We start from the raw sequence: 8,796 nt of genomic DNA, 5'->3' as shown, positions 1-8,796 counted from the left end.
ATAAAAAAAACTGTCATATTTTCGGATATCATTTATTAACCATTCTTGCAATTGTTCGCTAGGTTTGAACTCTCTATTTTAAAAGCTTTTTTAAAATTTTAAAACTTATGAGCGCAAGAGGGCGTCTAGAATGACTATTCATCAAAATATCGTACAATGGAAATTGAACACAAGCACATCTTTGTTTTCATATATTTTCTTATTATGATTTATTTTTCTCATACTTTTTATTCTTGTTATTATAACAAATTAAAATTTTGCACATTTTGGAGCTTCCTGACTCTTGGTGGTAAAATACAAAGGCAGAGAAAGATGGTAACTAGAGAGAAAAAAACCCTTTTTAGTGGAGGCATTTCTGCACGCTGTATCCGCTGCCATTAGCATAATGGAATTGATAACAATTTACATTTAGACTTTTTTTTGGTTTTTTTTCAATTAAACTCTCAAAATAAGACTGAACATGTTGAACAGCTTCCTCAGAAAAGCGTAAATACGCGTGTTGTAAACATTCACAGGGGTACTAGTGTAGGGTACAACGATTATGTATTAAAAAGGACATTTTATCTGTTATTATTTTAACTTGGATGATTTTGTTTTTGGGGTGGGACACCCAATATGTACAAAATGGACATTCACTGCGTGCTTCTCACAATCTCATTCTTATTAAAACAGGTTACTTGTTTGACATGACGGGTAGTTTCACCATTCCATTTAACATCTTGGCAGCCGTGTCTTTGGTGGCAACATTATCGCTTGCAGTAGGAGACCTGCTACTACAACGCAACTGAAACCTTGGTTATATGATATTATTTGCTTTGGCCACCAAGTGAAGTGATTTTACATTTACAGTACTATTTTATCCATTCGCAAGCCTATAGCTTGTGCCCGGGGGAGGGGGGGGGGTCAACTTTGGTGGTAACGCGCATGTAGGGCTGTTAAGGCCCCCTTTTTCAGCATCGCTCCCACCCAAAGACCCCATATTTTTTATGAGCACGTGTTCTCTCACCCAAAGACCCCATATTTTTCCTTAGGATCTGTCACCCGAAGACCCTTTTATTTTCATTTTGAACATAAGTCATCTATCACTGATTGTGTTATTTTTTTGGAAATAACAAGCCATTTAAAGCCATTTAGAACTAAAAATTCAATTTTCGAGGCCTCTTTTGGCTCTCACCCAAATACCCCATTTAAAAAAAGGTCATATTCTCACCCAACGCCCCCTAATTTAGATCCAAATGGTCCGTCTCTCACCTAATGACCCCATATTTTGAACATTTTGCTCTCACCGAATGCCAAAAAACATGCTCTCACCCATTGACCCCACATGTTTGATATTTTGGTCTCACCGAATGCCCCTTACTGCGAAAGTGACAGCCCTACACCTATATCCATTTCATGTTGAAGTGCTGCCCCCCCGAGCTGGTGAGCAGTGTTAATACTCGTCCTTTGCAGAGGTATTGCATAACACGTGAATCGCTGGAAGGATCTTAAAGGAGTATTTCGTGATCCTAGCATCCTCTTTTCATGACATTTTTCAGTAGATATCCACGAAAAAAGCTTTAACTATTCCCAAAATTTCAGTTGATTCCGATTTTGCGTTTGCGAGATATGCATGATTATGTGTATTACAATGCTCCATAGACAATGCCTCATTTCAAATATTGAGTTTTGGTTTTGGTTTTGGTTTTGGTCACGTGGTTTCCTATTGTCCTGCCTAACCACTTGAATCACAAGATATCGAACTCATTGTTTCTACCTTTTGTTTAAAACTAAACATTTGTGACAGGTAGTTTCGGTTTTGGTTTCAGTTTCTTATAAGTGGTGTGACGAATAAAATTACACGATTTTCGAGTTACCTGATCTAAGTATACAAAAGAAATGTTTAAATTTCGCAGTGCAATATTCACGAGCAGAGAAGTCGATTTAGTTTGAAAGCATTGACTTGAGAATACGAAATAGCCTAAGCTGATTTCACTGTGAAAATATATAGACCATCGAAATATTTCCACAGACATTACAATATACACTTGACAGATTATGACTTCAGTGATATAAACAGTATTATACACAACTCTATTTATGTGCATGTCGCATGACGGAAGATCAATATCATAGAAAGCTGGTTTAAACTGACTTTTATTCAGGAAAGAAAAAAAGCAAGGTACACCAACTTGATGTGTGGAAACAAGTAAAACGCAGACCAGACAGTATGCAGGGGGACAAAAACAGCAAATGTACATGTAGGCAGAAGAAGTAGGCAAAGTTCGATAGCCACAAATTACCAGTTCCAAGGCCCACTAAGTGCGTGCTGAACCTGCAAAAACAACACGGATACAAAACTGCACTAGAACAAGTGATGAAAATCAATGTGCATATAAACAGACACGCTAAACCAAACATCCAGAGCAGGCATAAAACAGGCAAAGTTCGATGGCCAAAAATTGCCAATTCCAGAGCCCACAAAAGTGTCAGGAAAACAGTACACTGGAAGTGATAAAACGTGTTTACCTAAACCAAAACCCAAAATATAACTTATTTAAAACGTTTTAAAAACGTTTTTGTGTTTGCTGGGATGATAGGGCGTCTAGAATGACTATTCATCAAAATATCGTACAATGGAAATTGAACACAAGCACATCTTTGTTTTCATATATTTTCTTATTATGATTTATTTTTCTCATACTTTTCGTCGGGTGCATCACATACTGGTCTATCTTGATTTTTTGACTTTTTTGAGAAAATTGGTTTATAGTTCTTTTTTACGAAGCTCTTCCAATACAACAAATTACAGACCTCAATTTTTCCTAGATAATTAGTAATAAAATGTTAAATTTAAACTATCTCTGATTTTTTCAAAATACGTTTTTCACATACTGATCTATCTCGAAAAAAACACGCATTTATAGAAAATCTCAATTGAAAATCTTCGTATTAAGTTTACCTTCCTATAATTGAATTAGCCTATGGATTTTCATGAAAGTGGTTTTAAATTAAAGCATATACTTAACAGATTTATTTAAGTGGAATCTTTTATTATATTTACGTATGTAATATTGCTTAAAACTATACTAAAGTTGTAGTTCTGTATGTGAAATCGTTAATTTCCCGATATCGTATTGAAAGTGCATTACATACTGGTCTATCTCGAGATAGACCAGTATGTGATGCGTCTAAAATAACGTCATTGTTCGCGAAATCGAGATAGCCCCCAAGATAGACCAGTATGAAATGCACTTTAAATACGATATCAGGAAATTAACTATTTCACATACAGAACTACAACTTTAGTGTAGTTTTAAGCAATATTGCAAAGGTAAATATAATTCAAGATTCCCTTAAATAAATAAATCTGTTAAGTATATACTTTAATTTAAAACCACTTTCATTAAAATCCATAGTCTAATTAAATTATAGAAAGGTTAACTTAATACGAAGATTTTCAATTGCGATTTTCTCGAAATGCGTGTTTTTCGAGATAGACCAGTATGTGATGCGTCCGACGTTTTTATTCTTGTTATTATAACAAATTAAAATTTTGGAGCTTCCTGACTCTTGGTGGTAAAATACAAAGGCAGAGAAAGATGGTAACTAGAGAGAATAACTTTTTAGTGGAGGCATTTCTGCACGCTGTATCCGCTGCCATTAGCATAATGGAATTGATAACAACTTACATTTAGACTTTTTGGGGTTTTTTTGTTCAGTTAAACTCTCAAAACAAAACTAAACAAGTTTAATTCTCTATATAATAGAATAATATACATCGTCTGTGGTGCTATCTCACTTTATCTCACTTGTATCATTAACACTAACAGTGTTATAATCGGCATTTACAAATCAATGCTAGTGTTTACATTTTCACACTTGTTTAAAAGTGCCACAATATTTTTAACATACCAACACATAAACCCATGAATCACTGTGTTTACAAATCAATGCCAGTGTTAAAATTTTTACACATGTTTTTTTTAAAGCATAGGCCCATACCCAACGGGTGCAGGAGCCCCCCCCCCCCCCATCCACAAAGTTCCACTTTTTGCTTTTCAATATATTAAAGGATTAAAAGTGGGAGAAAAATGACAAAAAGTCCATTTTTTTGGTGACAAGGCATTCAAAAAATCCAAAAATGGAAATTTTAGGGGGTTAAGGTAAACTAACTTTAAAAAAAATCTGTCCAAGCACACAATAGGCCCAATGAGCTTAATAAAAAAAGCCCAAATAGATGTGATTGTGATTTGGGATATTTCTCTAATGTTTCAATTCATTTTATAGAAGTGTGAAGAAACTGTTTAAAAACTGTTCAAGATGTCAAAGATTTCGAAAACAAGAACAAACCTTTTTCTTGAATTTCAAAATAATAGGGTCAGTAGTCGGTATTCTTCTGTACAGTAATTTTTTCCAGATATTCAAAATTAGTTGCACATGATATAATCGAAGCTCAACCCACAAAAAGTTAACTGTCACAGACACACACACACACCCCTACACTAGCAAAACTGTATGTACTCTTGATCCTCACTCATTTGCTCCCTCACTCTTACACTGCATGACCTGCCAACCCCCCCAACTTGAGCTTGAATTAACACAAACTATTATGAAAAACAAATTAAAATGAGTGGAAGTGAAATACAGTGATAGACTGATAGCACGTTTGATATTAATTTCACAAACTTATATTGCACGTTTGAGAGATTCTCAACTCATTCATTATTAAAAAATGCATAAAATTACACACACAATAGTCAATATCCAAATATTAAAGAATTAAAAAAAAGAGTAGTACCATACTTTAAACATAGTTAATTATAATAAAAAGTCATAATACGAGGAGGGACATGTGGGCTGATTTTCCCAGGTGGTCTTAAGGTGGTACTACACCCCCTGATAAATTCTGTGACTAATTTTGCATTTTTCTCAAAAATAACTACACACTGGTAACAAAAGTTATGTATATTATAGGGCAAGGAATCCAATTACTTCACTGAAATGTCAGTGATTCAAGACAAGTGGTTCATTATATATGTTATCATGGTTAAGAAATGAGGAACATTCTAGCGGTACCTCTTTTCTTATCATAAATAATGTACCGCTTGTCTTGAGTCACTGAAATTCCAGTGTAGTAACTGGATTCCTTGCCCCTATAATATACATAACTTTTGTTACCAGTGTGTTATTATTTTTGAGAAAATGCAAAAATATTCACTAAATTTATTAAGGGGTGTAGTACCACCTTAAGCAATAAATGACAATATATGATCTTACACCACATTTCGCCATAATGCATTCTAGAAACGCTTGCTGTTAGAATAAGAAAAATTTTAATGCTAATTTATTGCATATTCTAGGGAAGCGTGGTTACCTTTTTAAAATAACCGAGTGAGAGGGTTTTCAAGAAAATATTTTTCCTGTCAAAACTGAAGCATCCTCTGTATAAAAGAAAATATGAATATTAACTGCACATCATATATAACGATTCGTGATACCCAATTGTGGCACATTTGATGTCGTTTAAGAGGCAGAGAATTTTATTTCAATTTTATATACTCCAAAATATTTGTCTAATTGAGCGAGAATGGCGATAGAAAAAACGTTGAACATCCCATGTATAAATGACATTAGACCCAACAAATGATTACTATTTCGTTTTTATGGTAATCTAATCTTTTATTTCCTGAAATAGATTTATGGGTCTAATGTGGGTTAATTGCATAATTGATGAAAACATCGACGTGTATAAAAGAAGCTACAAGAAAAATGGTAGGCCACGCCACATTGATAATCTATGCTTTAAGTATACGGCGAGTTCGTAGCGCACGTGTGAATCAAAATCGATATACTATTGTCCCGACTATTGTGCGTATATAGCCTCATTTATAACACGTAGTTATCAACAATTGAGCGCTATTAATACACATTAATGTTTTTAAACAAATAAAATTCCAAAATATGGTACATTTTCTGTCTTTGCTTGTCACTTGGTATGTTGAAGTAATGAAGTTGCGATTATATTTTAAAATTTTCATCATGACACCATCAAGCCTGATAGCCGAGCGGTCTAAGGGGCTGGTGTTATGTCAATATCGTATAGGAGTACATTATAGCGGCTGAGTGCAGCGTGGGTTCGAACCCCGCTGACAAAATAAATTTGATTTATTTTTTTAAATTTCATATTATGTTAGGGAAATGTGGCTGGGAGAATGTATGTATGGCGAAGAGTGGTGTGATATGATCTACACTGTATGAGAATTAATTATTATATAATATGAAGCGTCCATCTATACCACTCATTTTTAGTACTGAATGACGTTTAAATCAAACTGTTCAGTATTTTTACAAAACTGTTCAATAAATATTGATACCCGCACGCTCATCACAATACCCAGAAGGCATGCATCACAATTACAGCTTTCCTTATGCTACGGTCACCATTCCAAACCCGGATGAGCGTCTTTTTCTCCATTTGTCTATATGAGCATGATACATGTAGAAAGAGTTAAAATATTGTTCCCATATGGCAATATTTGTTTGATACATGAGGTTCTTTCTGGAACAAATGTTGCACCATAGGCATCCTTACAAACAGTTGATTTGGTGTGCATACATGCTTTGCGTTTGAGTTGGAGATACACAGGAACAATTTATTTCTTTGCTAACTTGCGCTGTTTCTAACTTTCGGATGAGAAGGAACGTCCTGTGCTCATACATGTAGATTTGCTCTAGTAATGCAAACTCTGGGAATTATTCAATGTCATAGTCTACTAGCAAAATACAGCCTGGATGATATACACAGCCATGTATTGTTGCAGAAGATGTGGAGTACAATAAATTACCTACTCCTGGTACAGCAACAGATAGTAAGTTTTGTACATTCTCTTTTAAATCAGCCACCAACGCTTGTTGTCCATTCATAATATCATCACAGCATAAATATAGTTCACTGATCTCTTTCCAGAAGTGGAAAGCATTTGCCCGCACATCCACCTCTGATGCCGTAGGGCCATACTTTTTGGTATGTTTTTGAATGATATCCACTTAATGCTAGTGAAAAAGGAGTGTTTACCTTCAAAGCGCATACACCAATGGAACCTTGCAGGCCCAAAAAGTTCAATCTGTCTAGGAAAATGACACATGTAATGGAGTTTTGGAATAAATGATGTAGTTGGGTATTCTCTTTTAAATTGTATGTGATGCTGCTCAATAAGGTGCGATAACTCAGCAGATGTGAACATGCAATTGTACTTGTACACAAGTGGGTAATTTGAAGCAAAAGAAGAAAGAGTCCCCATTTTCTATCAGTTGCTGCTGGAATTCTTGATCCAACAATGTATGGCAGAATTTCACAAAGTGTCATCATTGATGCTGAAGTTGCCTTGACTCTGTTATTAATGGTAATGTTATGTTTCTGGATTGGTTCAGGCTTGTTTCTGCTTTCAAGGTATGAGTAAGGGAAGCTAGCCAACTTGCTGTTCAACCATTTCAATGTAAACCACTTTTTTGTGTAAATGAAATAAAACAGCAATAGAGCCAATTCATACGGCACAACTTCTAGAAGGACATGCATTGGGTCATGCACCAAGCAATTACAGATGTCAAAGTCGACCAGATCCATTAATACGCTTTTGTTATTGATGCCCCACTCCTTGCTCCAGTATTTTTTGTTTCTCTATTCAGCATGGGATCCATGAGAGTTGTGCACTTTAGTGCATGGTCTGCTTTGGTCCTTATATGCATGTTCTTTTCATTGAATATTGTTTTCATGTCATGATCCTTTGAAATAAAGCCCTACAAGGCTTGTTTGCGAACCCTACTCCCTCTTTAAACCCACCAATCCAGGCAGCTCCAAGGGTATCTGCTGGCACCATTACTAATGCACCTTCGACAACCTGATTAATTCCATCAACATCCAGATTCAAACCTCCAGTTGATAACTCATTAACTGTTGTTATGAAATCCGCTAAAAGCTTACGTGTTCCATTTGCATGCTTGTGCAAGTGCTTTGTTTTAGCTACAGCCAATAGATGTATAGCTGATAATTTGCTCCTAAACTCTGGGTTAATGTTTCCAAATGATACATAAAACATAGTTACTTTATGTTTCTTTGTTTTGGTTCCTAAAGGATTTGTAAGTTCCAAATCATCTGTATTTAGAATAATCTGCAATGCCCGGTGATTTCTATTAATTAGGCAAAAAAAAATTGTTTGCTTGCCTTCCACCGACCGACCCAAAATTGGCCAAAATCAGGGTCGGCCCTTTAAAAAAAATTTGTTTCGTTTTATAATTGTTGTACTTTTTGTGTGTCTAAATTTCATTTCGAAGCTAAATTTGGCCAACAACATTTTTCTTAAGAAAATCAATACTGTAAACTCATTGTAACATTTATAACTGTCCATTCCTGCATCTTTAATAATAATATTTTTTTCTTATAAAGCGCATTACATTAAAAATCTCAAGGCGCTTTTTGTTCTAATTGAATTTCTATGGTGTATTTTGCGTATTGAAGGTCTGAAGTGAAGTATTGACTCTTTCCACCTGACCAATGTTCATTGCCTACAGCCTCAGGCCTATACAGTAGTGAGTCATTAAAAAATATTTAAAAAAATATTTTTCCGACCGACCGACTCGCTCCAAAAATCCCACTGGAGGGCAAGCAAACAATAAAAAAATAATAATAATAACCAAGCCTCAATAAATAAAAAGATATTAAAATCAATTTATAAATAAATAAGTAAATAAAAAATAAACTTATAATTAAATAAATTTATAGGCCTACATAAATAAATAATAATTTGATAAATATAT

This window comes from Amphiura filiformis, chromosome 2, assembly GCF_039555335.1.
Source record: "Amphiura filiformis chromosome 2, Afil_fr2py, whole genome shotgun sequence".
NCBI lineage: Eukaryota > Metazoa > Echinodermata > Ophiuroidea > Amphilepidida > Amphiuridae > Amphiura > Amphiura filiformis.
This window is presented reverse-complemented; position numbering follows the sequence as displayed.